The sequence below is a fragment of the Olea europaea genome, unplaced genomic scaffold (genome assembly GCF_002742605.1).
Source record: "Olea europaea var. sylvestris unplaced genomic scaffold, O_europaea_v1 scaffold732, whole genome shotgun sequence".
Classification (NCBI taxonomy): domain Eukaryota; kingdom Viridiplantae; phylum Streptophyta; class Magnoliopsida; order Lamiales; family Oleaceae; genus Olea; species Olea europaea.
The window spans coordinates 109,694-120,223 of NW_019265723.1; the positions used below are offsets into that span (position 1 = coordinate 109,694).

At 32.2% G+C, this 10,530-nt stretch overlaps 1 long non-coding RNA gene across 1 annotated transcript; it reads right to left on the reverse strand.

Moving 5' to 3' along the window:
* Positions 1-855: 855 nt before the first annotated feature.
* LOC111390966 lies at positions 856-6,596 on the reverse strand. Its single transcript, XR_002702035.1, has 3 exons — positions 6,399-6,596; positions 2,832-6,306; positions 856-2,517 (listed from the first exon to the last, which is right to left on the reverse strand). It is a non-coding gene; the product is annotated as an uncharacterized LOC111390966 (long non-coding RNA).
* Positions 6,597-10,530: the final 3,934 nt, after the last annotated feature.

Below are 10,530 nucleotides of genomic sequence, written 5' to 3' on the forward strand. Positions count from 1 at the left end.
CAGAAGAATGGAAGAATTCCTCCCAAATCCAAATCTAGTGAACCCCAAGTAGATTAAAATCTTCTTCGAATCAAACAGGTTCACGCCAAGTTCAAGGAGATCAAAGTCTTTTTCAAATCAAATCAAATTCAAGTTCAAGTCCAAGCCCCGAAGTTCAAGTTCCGAACAAGTCAAGTCTCGATAAATTAAATTTTCAACAAATTCTTGAAGAGCAGGATTTAAATCACATGGCCCTTCGTCTTCAAATATTTAGATTATCAATCAGAGGATTTTACAATTTTGCAATTAGAAGAAGGTCAACATCACTTGTATTTATCAAAATATAATTTGTAACGATTTTTATATTTTAATACACGAGATTTCGTTGTACAGACTTCTCTAGTCAAAGAACATGGTGAAGTTTAAAGCTTTTTAACAAACTTTATGTTTCAATATCGTAAAATGTATTATATTATAAACTCTAGGAGTTTTAGATACCGTAAAATAATTGCCAAATATTTTTGGAGTGGCCTTAGTTGGCATTTATGAATCATAACCAACCTACAAAATTCACAATTGTTGTCAATTGACTATCAAATCAAATAAAATCAAAAGTTAAAGTATTACAAACATAGACCTACTTTTGACCATTTTGTGAAACAATCAAGATTGACTCCTCTGGTCAGAGAACAAGGTCACCAACCAAGTCCCATCTACGAGTCTGAATTCCATCAATAGGAAAATATTTAAACAAGATGCTACATGTAGGGTAAAAAGAACGTAAGACAAAGCATAAAGAACGTATATACATATTACTTAATTTGTCAATTTCTCTAAACCTTCATTAATTTTATTAAGTCCAACAACTGGAAACAACAGAAGAAAGACTACAAAATTCCTCCAAAAGTGCTATATAAAAACACCAAAGAGGAAAAGAAAAGAGCCCTGCTCTTGGAATAGATAAATCACCTCAATCTAAGCTTCAATTGGAAACTCATGGTATCTATAGTATGATCTTGAACTATTTTAAAGGAAAGAAAGTAGAAATCCAACAAGAAAGAAAAATTTACTCTCCATGGCGACCTGGTTGAATTAGGAGAAGCTATAAGTATTATTGCAGAACAATCGATTGGAAAATTGACATAATATAAGTAAGTGGATCAATCAAATAGCCGAATTCTAAAGAAAAATCATTATTGATGGTCCAAGACCATACATATTGCACGAGATAAGGCAAACGAGATCATCCTCTTTCCCTGGCCGAACAGCAAAATAAGAAAGAATTCGACTAAAAAAGCTGGGGCAATTTCTTCCATTCCTGGTGGAATTTCATGCCATAAGACCAATAAATTGATTTGAGATCTCGCTATCAACTTCTTGGCCAAAAAGTAATCTTTCTCAATAGACCAGGCAATAAAGTCAACCCAGCTTTTCAGGTTTAAGGATAATGGAGGAAAGTAGTTACAAATTTATGTCTGGCCGCAGGATATCTTTCCGGGGGATTGAAGCTTCAATGGTCTGTGTGCGCTTCTTCTTTGAGCTCCCATATTATTGTGGAAAAAATACAGCTTAACATAACAAAAGGTTTCGCCAATTTATATCTATAAATTCTGAGCAGAAACCAAACGCATTGATGAACTTTACCTCCCTTGGCAATCTGAACACGTCATCTTCTTCTTTGATGTTGAGTTGTAATTCAGCTTTTGCTGGCCTTTTCCTTATCAATAGCCTTTGCTTACTTCTCAATATCAGATGCATCACAATCTAATTCTACATCTGAATTTTCCTTAAAATGGAAAACTACAATTACGTTAAGATAATACCTATTGAAACTCCTAGGATCCTAACGTGGCAAGGACCACAGTATCTTCATCTTCACGTCCTTAGAGAATATCATTAGCAAATAGGTCATCTCCATCTGATGATATTTCGGAGTCAAAATGGATTCCATGTCCTTCTTCATCAAAAGTCACAGAGAAGGTCCTACTTTTCCTTTAGTTTTACCAATGGAAGTTCTCTTTTGGTTCTTTCTGGGAAGAGGATTTCGTGCCCTTGTGACCTAATTGAGTTTAGGAGCAGCCACTGAGCTAAACAGAAGCAAAAAATATACCTAGCGTATGTAAGGAAGGAATTGAGCTAATCTTCTTTGTCCCTAATAAAATGCTAGGATCTAAATGCAGATAAATACATTTGGACATAGCAAAACACTCTTTAGGGCTGTATGAACAAGCCTGTCAAAAAAATATAATGCTCTGACAAATTATAAAGAGAATAGAAAAATAATTTTTCAGAAATTTACTAAAAAGGAACAAGGTTTGGAACTGCAACTCTGCAATATTTTGGTAGGTTGTGAAATGGGACTGTGGAGAGTGGAGGGCTGGGGTCGCTACAGGGGTCTTACTGGCGATTTTGTTTCCCAATGTGCTGGAGTAGATAAAGCTTCATGAGCAAAATCCAACTATTCAATAAATCAACCTAATCTTGAAAGACTTGCAATGATCATCAATATCAACATCTGCCAAACCTTCCAACAAAAGTCTGCCAAATATAGCATTTGTTAGAAGAATGAATAACCATGTCATGAATCTAAATCCTCTAAAATAGAAATAATTGTTAACATAATGAAACTTGTCTCTTAACTACAAAGACATGAAAGGAAGATTAAACACTCTATGATCATCGATTAAACTTGCTATTGCCAACTGTGACTCATGCTACAAAACAAGATATTACTCGATTATAAATTAGAAAAACGATTGACAATTTCTCCATACTCCAAGCTCAAATAGGCAAGTCATTTCTAAATTAAGAAGAGTAAAATAGAATTCACAATCTTCAAATTCAAAACTCACAAGCAAAAGCTGCAAACCTTAGAAAAGGCTACATGCAGCAAAACATTCTTCAGGGCTGTATGAATGAGCCGTATGTCCTACCTGTCAAAGAAAATACATTTCTCTGACAAATGATAAGCAGTTAGAGAAACACAATAATTTTTCAGAAATTTGATAAAAGTGGACAGTGGTTTGAAATCGAAATAGTCCTTTAAGACTGTATAACAGAGCTAGGTGACCTGCCTCCTTGTAAAAGAAATAGAATGCTTGACAAATGGTAAACCATTAGAAGTAAAAAAATCAGAAATTTACTAAAAATGAACAGAAAGAAGAAAAAAGTAATAAAAAACTTTACTGCATCTGTTTAAAATTGCTATCTGCCATAACTCCGCCTCTCACTCTCGTCTCTCGGAAGGGTATGTTGAAGTTTTTTTTGAAATACTTCCTAATTCTTACTATTATAGTTATGTTAGTTCGATGTTTAAACTATGAGTTCATTTTGGCGGTTGTTAGCTTTTCAAATTAACTTAATGGGTTAAAATTTTACTAGTCCATCAGGTGTACAGGGGTGACTATAGCAGACAAGTAGAAAAGGGAAGACGAACATAAAGATATATATGGTATGATATAGTAATAACGTTTTAGACTTTTATTTAGGCAAAACATGAATCTTATCTTAAATTAAAATTTATATGTCATGTGCAATAGAACAAGCATAATTCAGTAACCCTAGTAATTTTAAGTAGATTTCAGTAAGTATTAGATCATTTCTTCTAGCAACATAACAAGCTAAACATTTTCATTGTACTATTTTATATATTTCAACAACTAATTAAATTTGTGGAACCAAAAATTAAGAACACCGAAGAATAAAAATGTGGTTCGCGCTTTGAAAGAAATCAATCACATAAACAAAGTCGTTTTGTACCGATCACTTTATATCACTTTGCAACTATTATTTGCTTCATAGAAGCCGCAGCAATCACATAATAAAAAGAAGCTTAGGATGCCTTTAACAAATACAAGAAGCTAATTTCATTAAACAAGCTGAAAATTGTGGAGAAATAAAAGGCCAGATTGGACTCGTAAGTAAAACAAATGCTGAAAATTCTCATGAGTTTAGAAATGCAAAATTGTGGGGGACTGGACTGTATAGGATGGGTCTGGGGACCATCATAGGGTTGTGAGGCTTGGGGAACATGGTACATGAAATAATATAATATTCTAGAATAATGTGTTAATGTGTGTGTACCTGAAAAGATAAGTCTAGTATTTATAGGCAATTTTGTTTCCCAATCTATGTTAGCAAATGAAGCTTCATGAGCAAAATACAGGCTATCCAATTTGTAAGCCAATCACAATGATTGCCAATACAAAGCATCTGGCAAACTTTTCACCTCATATGAGAATAAAGTTTCCACCTCATACAAAATGATAAACCTGTTAGATCATTATGACCATATGGAAAAGAAACCCAGAAATATATATTGAGCCACAATATATCAAAAATTAAAACAAGCAATCAAATTAAAATGAACAATCCAATTACATTGGAAAACCAAAATCACGATGAATCAGTCATCAAAATGAACAATCAAATTAAATCCACATATATCACATCTCAACAAACCAGCCAAATACATTGTAAAACAAACCACAATGAATTGATCATCAAAAAGACCAATCACTGAGTAAATGCAACTAAATTAGATTCACGTGCAACTAACACACCTCAACAAACCAGCCCCATATACAATGGAAACAAAAATCGTGATGGATTGAATCTAAATGAACAGATTACCAAGTAAATGCAACAATATTAAATCAACGAACACACAACACATCTCAACACAAGCCAAATACATTGTAAAACAAACCACAATAAACTGATCATCAAAATGAACAACTCACAAAGTAAATGCTACCAAATTAGATCGATGGACAATTAGCACATCTTAACAAACCAGCCATATACATTGGTAACAGAAAATCACAATGAATTAATAATCATCAAATAGCAAAAAAATAAATTAATTAAAAATTAAAAAAAGTTGCATCCACAAACAATACAAAACATCTCAACAAGCCAGATATATTGTAAAACAAACCACAATAAATTGATCATCAAAATGAACAATTCACAAAGCAAATGCAACCCAATTAGATCGACGGGCAATTAGCACATCTCAACAAACCAACCAAATACATTTGTAAACAAAAACGACAATGAACTGACAATCAAAATGAGCAATCACCAAGTAGAGAAAAAAAATTTACATCCACGAACAATACAAAACATCACAACAAGCCAAATACATTGTAAAACAAACCACAATAAGTTGATCATTGAAATGAAAAATTCACAAAGTAAATGCAACCAAATTAGATCGACGAAAAATTGGAGCATCTCAACAAACCAGCCAAATACATTGGTAAACAAAAATCACAATGAATTGATAATCAAAATGAACAATCGCCAAGTAAATGCAAAAAAAATGAAAAAATAAAAAAATAATTAATTACGTCCACGAACAACACAAAACATCTCAACAAACCAGCCAAATACATTGGGAAAAAAAGACCACAATGAATTGATCATCAAATGACCAATCAGTAAATAAATGCAACCGAGTTAAATCCAACGGCAACACTACACAACTCAACAACATAAAGAAACTCAAAATGGACAGCAATCCAAAGTATAAGAGGGAATTTGTATATTGATTACAAACAATTGAGAACAAAGACCACAGCAAATCAATCATCAAAATGAAAACTCACTTAGTAAATGTAACCAAATTATATCCACGGAAAACAAAAGACTACAAGAAAACTATCATTCCCTCACAAGCAACAACTCTCACAAATTGAATCAGAGGAATAAAAGTAATAAATCAAAAGAAAATCACAGTTACCATAAAAGAAAAAAAATCACAAAATTCTAGGGCATAATTCAAATACTTCCATAATAAAAATTAAAAGGTACGTCTATATCTAACAACCCAAGAAAGACCCAAATAAGAATTTGTTGGGAAAAAAATGAATCCACTCAAACTGAAACAGAGTCTGCTGTAAATCAATTAAACTACTCAGCGGACAGTAAAACCCAGAAAAATCGCAGATAAGATGAATCGGTATCCAACATTTGAAGTATGTGAGTCAATATTAATATCAAGAAAGAAGTAGGCCTGAAAGTCAATAATGTAATTCCGAGAAATACCCATATAACATCTTTTATAGAATTCAACAGTATAATAGTAATAGATTAAACAAACTGACTTACTCGCAGACAATTTTTGCCGTTGTTTTCTTACCGGGATCCATGAATACCTCCGCCAACGGCAGCAGTGCCATATGAAGTAGGCAGCGGGCAGTGGAGAAATTAGGCTTTCAGGCACCCATTAATGAAATTCCTCCACTGGCGGCGTATTCTGAAGTAAACGGCGAAGCAATGGAGCGGTGATCTCTTTCTTGACTGTTGGCCATTGCCCATTAGCTGTATGGAAGTTGTATGAGAACAGTTTGAAAGTCTAAGAATTCAAAAAATAAAAATAAAAAAATAAGAAAGGACCGTTGATTCATGAATACCTCGGCCAACGGCGGCAGTGCCATATGAAGTAGCAGCGGGCAGTGGAGAAATTAGGCTTTCAGGCACCCATTAATGAAACTTCCTCCACCGGCGGCGTATTCTGAAGTAAACGGCGAAGAATTTGGCTCTGGTAATGGAGCGGCGATCTCTTTCTTGACCGTTGGCCATTGCCCCTTAGCTGTATGGAAATTGTATGAGAGCGGTTTGAAAGTCTTAAAAAAAAAATAAAATAAAAAAAAAGACCGTTGATTCATGTTTCGAGAATATGTGACAATGACATGTCCTTTATTATAATATATCATTTATTTGTCTTGTGAATTATTTTGTTATCAAATTACAAACAATTTAGTAAATAAATTTATATTTCGCATACTATATTTCACAATTTTACATTTTGTATATTATATTTTAGTTATTGATACTAAAAAAACATTTTGCAAGGAAAAAATAAAAATATTAACAACCGTGTCATTATAAATATTAAATAGAACAAAATACCATTAATTGAAATAATAAATTAAAGCCTTTTTTAAAAAATAAAACTTAATAACTACTTTATTATTCTTTAATATGATCTATATTTTCTTTAAATAACAACTTGAAAAAATAGGTAACAATATTTAATTTAATTTTTATCCAATATTATTAACTGAACAAATTGTAATTATTAGTTGCTATCACCTAATTGGGCCTGTTTGGTAGATAAAATCAAATTTTCAGTAGATTTTAATAAAATTTGAAGAAAAGTTATAGATCTCACGAATTATGCGGTTAAAATTAATTGTTGATTTTGACTTAGATTAAAATTTAGATTTTAATTTCTCCAAACAGGGTTTAATAAGATATGTTCAAAGAATATTTTTTAAAAAGAAAAAATAAGTAAATTAATATATGGGTATGATTTATTATTTTCAGCTTAAAATGAATTTCTTTCTATTTAAGTTGTGATTATAGCTTTATACATTTTGCAATTTAACAAATTTTGAAGTACCTGTACATAGTCTATTTTAAGAGAAAACAAATCTAAATATTGGTGATAAAATATACAATTTTGTGTAAAAATAAATTTTAAAATTGTCATGTAAATAGTGTAGGCAACTGTGTCAAAAAAAAATGTAGTGTAGTTAAGATATTTGAATTAATATAAATTAATTTAGGAAATAGAGAGAAGTAAGAGATAAATAATAATAATTTTTAGAATGAAATAATTGAAGCAATTCAAAATTTAAAGTAAAACAAAATGACATGTAAAGTGTCAAGTAATTTGTGTGATTTGTTATTTTCAATTAGTGGCATCTTTCTTTGTTTAGCTTTTTGAAATGACAATTTGTAACTATTCGATTTCCCCTGCGAGCTCAAAAGTAAAACCTGTTTGAACTATCTATCCATACTGCCATAATTAAAATCCAAACTCATTTGTCATTTTGGTTAGGCCAATATTATTTTCCTTTGTTTGGCTACTTATAAACTATCGTATCACTTTTTATTTACATATATTGTAAAATTCATAAGTATTTAGAAGTGAGTGCGGTCTAATTATATCCAACTTAAAAGGAAATCGAATCGAGCCGAATACTAATGAAAATCTTGAAAATGGAACCAATCCATTTCCAACTATAGAACCGAACCGAAACCGAACCAATCAGTTCCGCTTTGTCCAGTCCCACTCTTTATAATGAAAAATTATAAAAATAAAGTATGAAACTACTTATCTATTAAAAAAGACAAAAATAGAATATGAAACCGCCTGTTATTCTTTTAATCTAACACACACAAAAAAATAAATAAATAAAATTGAACAAGGCAGCAAATACAAATTCAATTCAAAACTCAAAATCAACTCATAAAAGCGGGAAAAAAAGGCTAAATTATTAAATAAAGCATAAACGGTAAAATCTAGATTGAAATTAATTTTTACGAAAATTCGTATAGCAATAACATGATTATCTTTAGTAATCCTCAATGATCATGATTCTTGAGGGCTGATCACTTTGGAAACAACAAAAAATTTGAATTCTTATGAGATATTGAACTAAAAATATATTTTTTCTATTGGGTTGCATGAAGGTTATGAATTTGTAAAGTATTTATAAAATTATTTACACTTGAAATTTTGATTATTCATTAAAGAAAGAGGAAGAAGCATATGGAAAACGAAATTTTAAAATAAGATAATTTTAGAGTCCAATATTCAAAGATCTAGTGCATCATGATACTAGAAAAAAGAGAATTTTGGAAGAACCAAATTTACTATTGATTATTAAGGCAGTACTGAGAACCGGACTAGAACCAATCGGTTCCAGATACATTGTCCCAAAATCGACCCATTTGGTTGAGGAATCGAAACCAAACCGATTGGTTCTACCGCACACTGATCAACCACTCATTTCATAGAATTATTAGTTCTAAACTTTTTATGAACAAAACTCAAACATGCAAACTCAACTTTCAATCCCAAAGTTGTAAATTTTGAAAATAGCATTATATTCATGTAATGAAAACCATCATGATTTTAGTCTAGTTGTCATTCAAATGTCAAAAAGTGCAAATCAAGAACAGACCAACCAAAATTCTTTTAGCGGCCAAAAAATGGCTCATGAATGTACACCCACCGTTCAGGGCGGGTTAAATATTACAATATAATAAACTATCAAGTATCAAAATTACCAAAAAATGTATTCATCGAGTCCGTAGTGAAAGGGAAAATAATCCCAAGGATGGCAGGAGAAAGACAACCATCAAACACTGGGCTCGACTCTATTTTTCCTAACCATATGGGAATTTCTAGCGCTCTTTCTACTTTTATCATTGCCGTTACATACTTATCCTAGCACGAGAATCTACAAGTCGTTTAACAACTCATCATGATCATCGGATTCATCGTTTTTGTCAGTTGCTGAATAGTCCGATTCTCCAGCATTTTGATCTTTTTGAGAGGAGGTCTGATATGATCCAAGAGTCGAGCCCGACGAAGGCAAGTGCGAGACGAGACCCCCTGATAGTCGATGGCGGACCAATGATCCGATCAAGGGCAAAGCAAGTGAAACAAGCGATGGGATTGCTCGTTCAAGAAACCATTGATGGAACCATGTTCGGGACTCAAAATGGAGCAACTTTCATATTCGGGTCGAAGGTCGAATCAACTTGGATCAATTTGTTATCAAGCGACGAAAGCGGAGGCAGAAAACAACACCATGCGGCCGCATAGGCAAAACTCCATGCGGCCGCACACATGCATACCGAAAGTAAAAATTGTTTTTCTTGATGAACCATGCGACCGCATGGATTTACACCATGCGGCCGCACAAGCCAAAAAAATTGGCGAATTTTCTATTTTTGGCTGAATTTCATAGTTTCGATAGAATTCTTATGAAATCAAATTATTACCATAATTTGATGGTTTTGGACGTTTTTATTCATTAGTATAAATAGGAGATTACTTTTCATGGTAATAACTTTGAACTTTTGACTTTTGAATTAATATTATAGAGAGAGAAATTTCTTCTTTCAATTTATTGTTCTTCTTGAACAATATTGGAACTTATCCAGATTCAACTTCTTGTGGCGTTCTAATCAATCGGATTGTGGGTTCTTTTAATTGTAATTCAAAGGATTTTAGGTTCTTCGCTAATCTAGGGTTTCTTAGTTCAATTCTTGGGGTTCAAGATCCAAAACCAGGTTAGTATTGGCGTTCTTGGGTTTCGCATCAATCTCATTGTGGGTTTCGTAGTTTCCATTGCTACGGGGTTCGCATTAGTTGGTATCAGAACTTTGGCTCCAATTTAATCAGGTTATATCCTTTGTTTTCTAATTTTTTTCAATTCCTTGTGTTCAGACAGTTTTCTTGATTCTTTGATCCAAAATTTTCATCAAAAAACTTCAAATTTCGTTTCTAGGCTCAATTTTCGCCCAAATCAGTTTTCATTTTCTTTGTTGATTTTGTTATTGATTTCCAGATCTAAAAAAAATTACTGTTTATCCGTACAGTTAAAAAAAATTGTTAAATATTATTGATCCGTCGAATACCAAATTTTATTATTCATTATCGTTTCTAAATTACTTGGACACATTGAATCATTCCATTCCTTCAATTTAAATCAAGTTTTAAAAGTTTTCTTTGAGTCCTTTGTT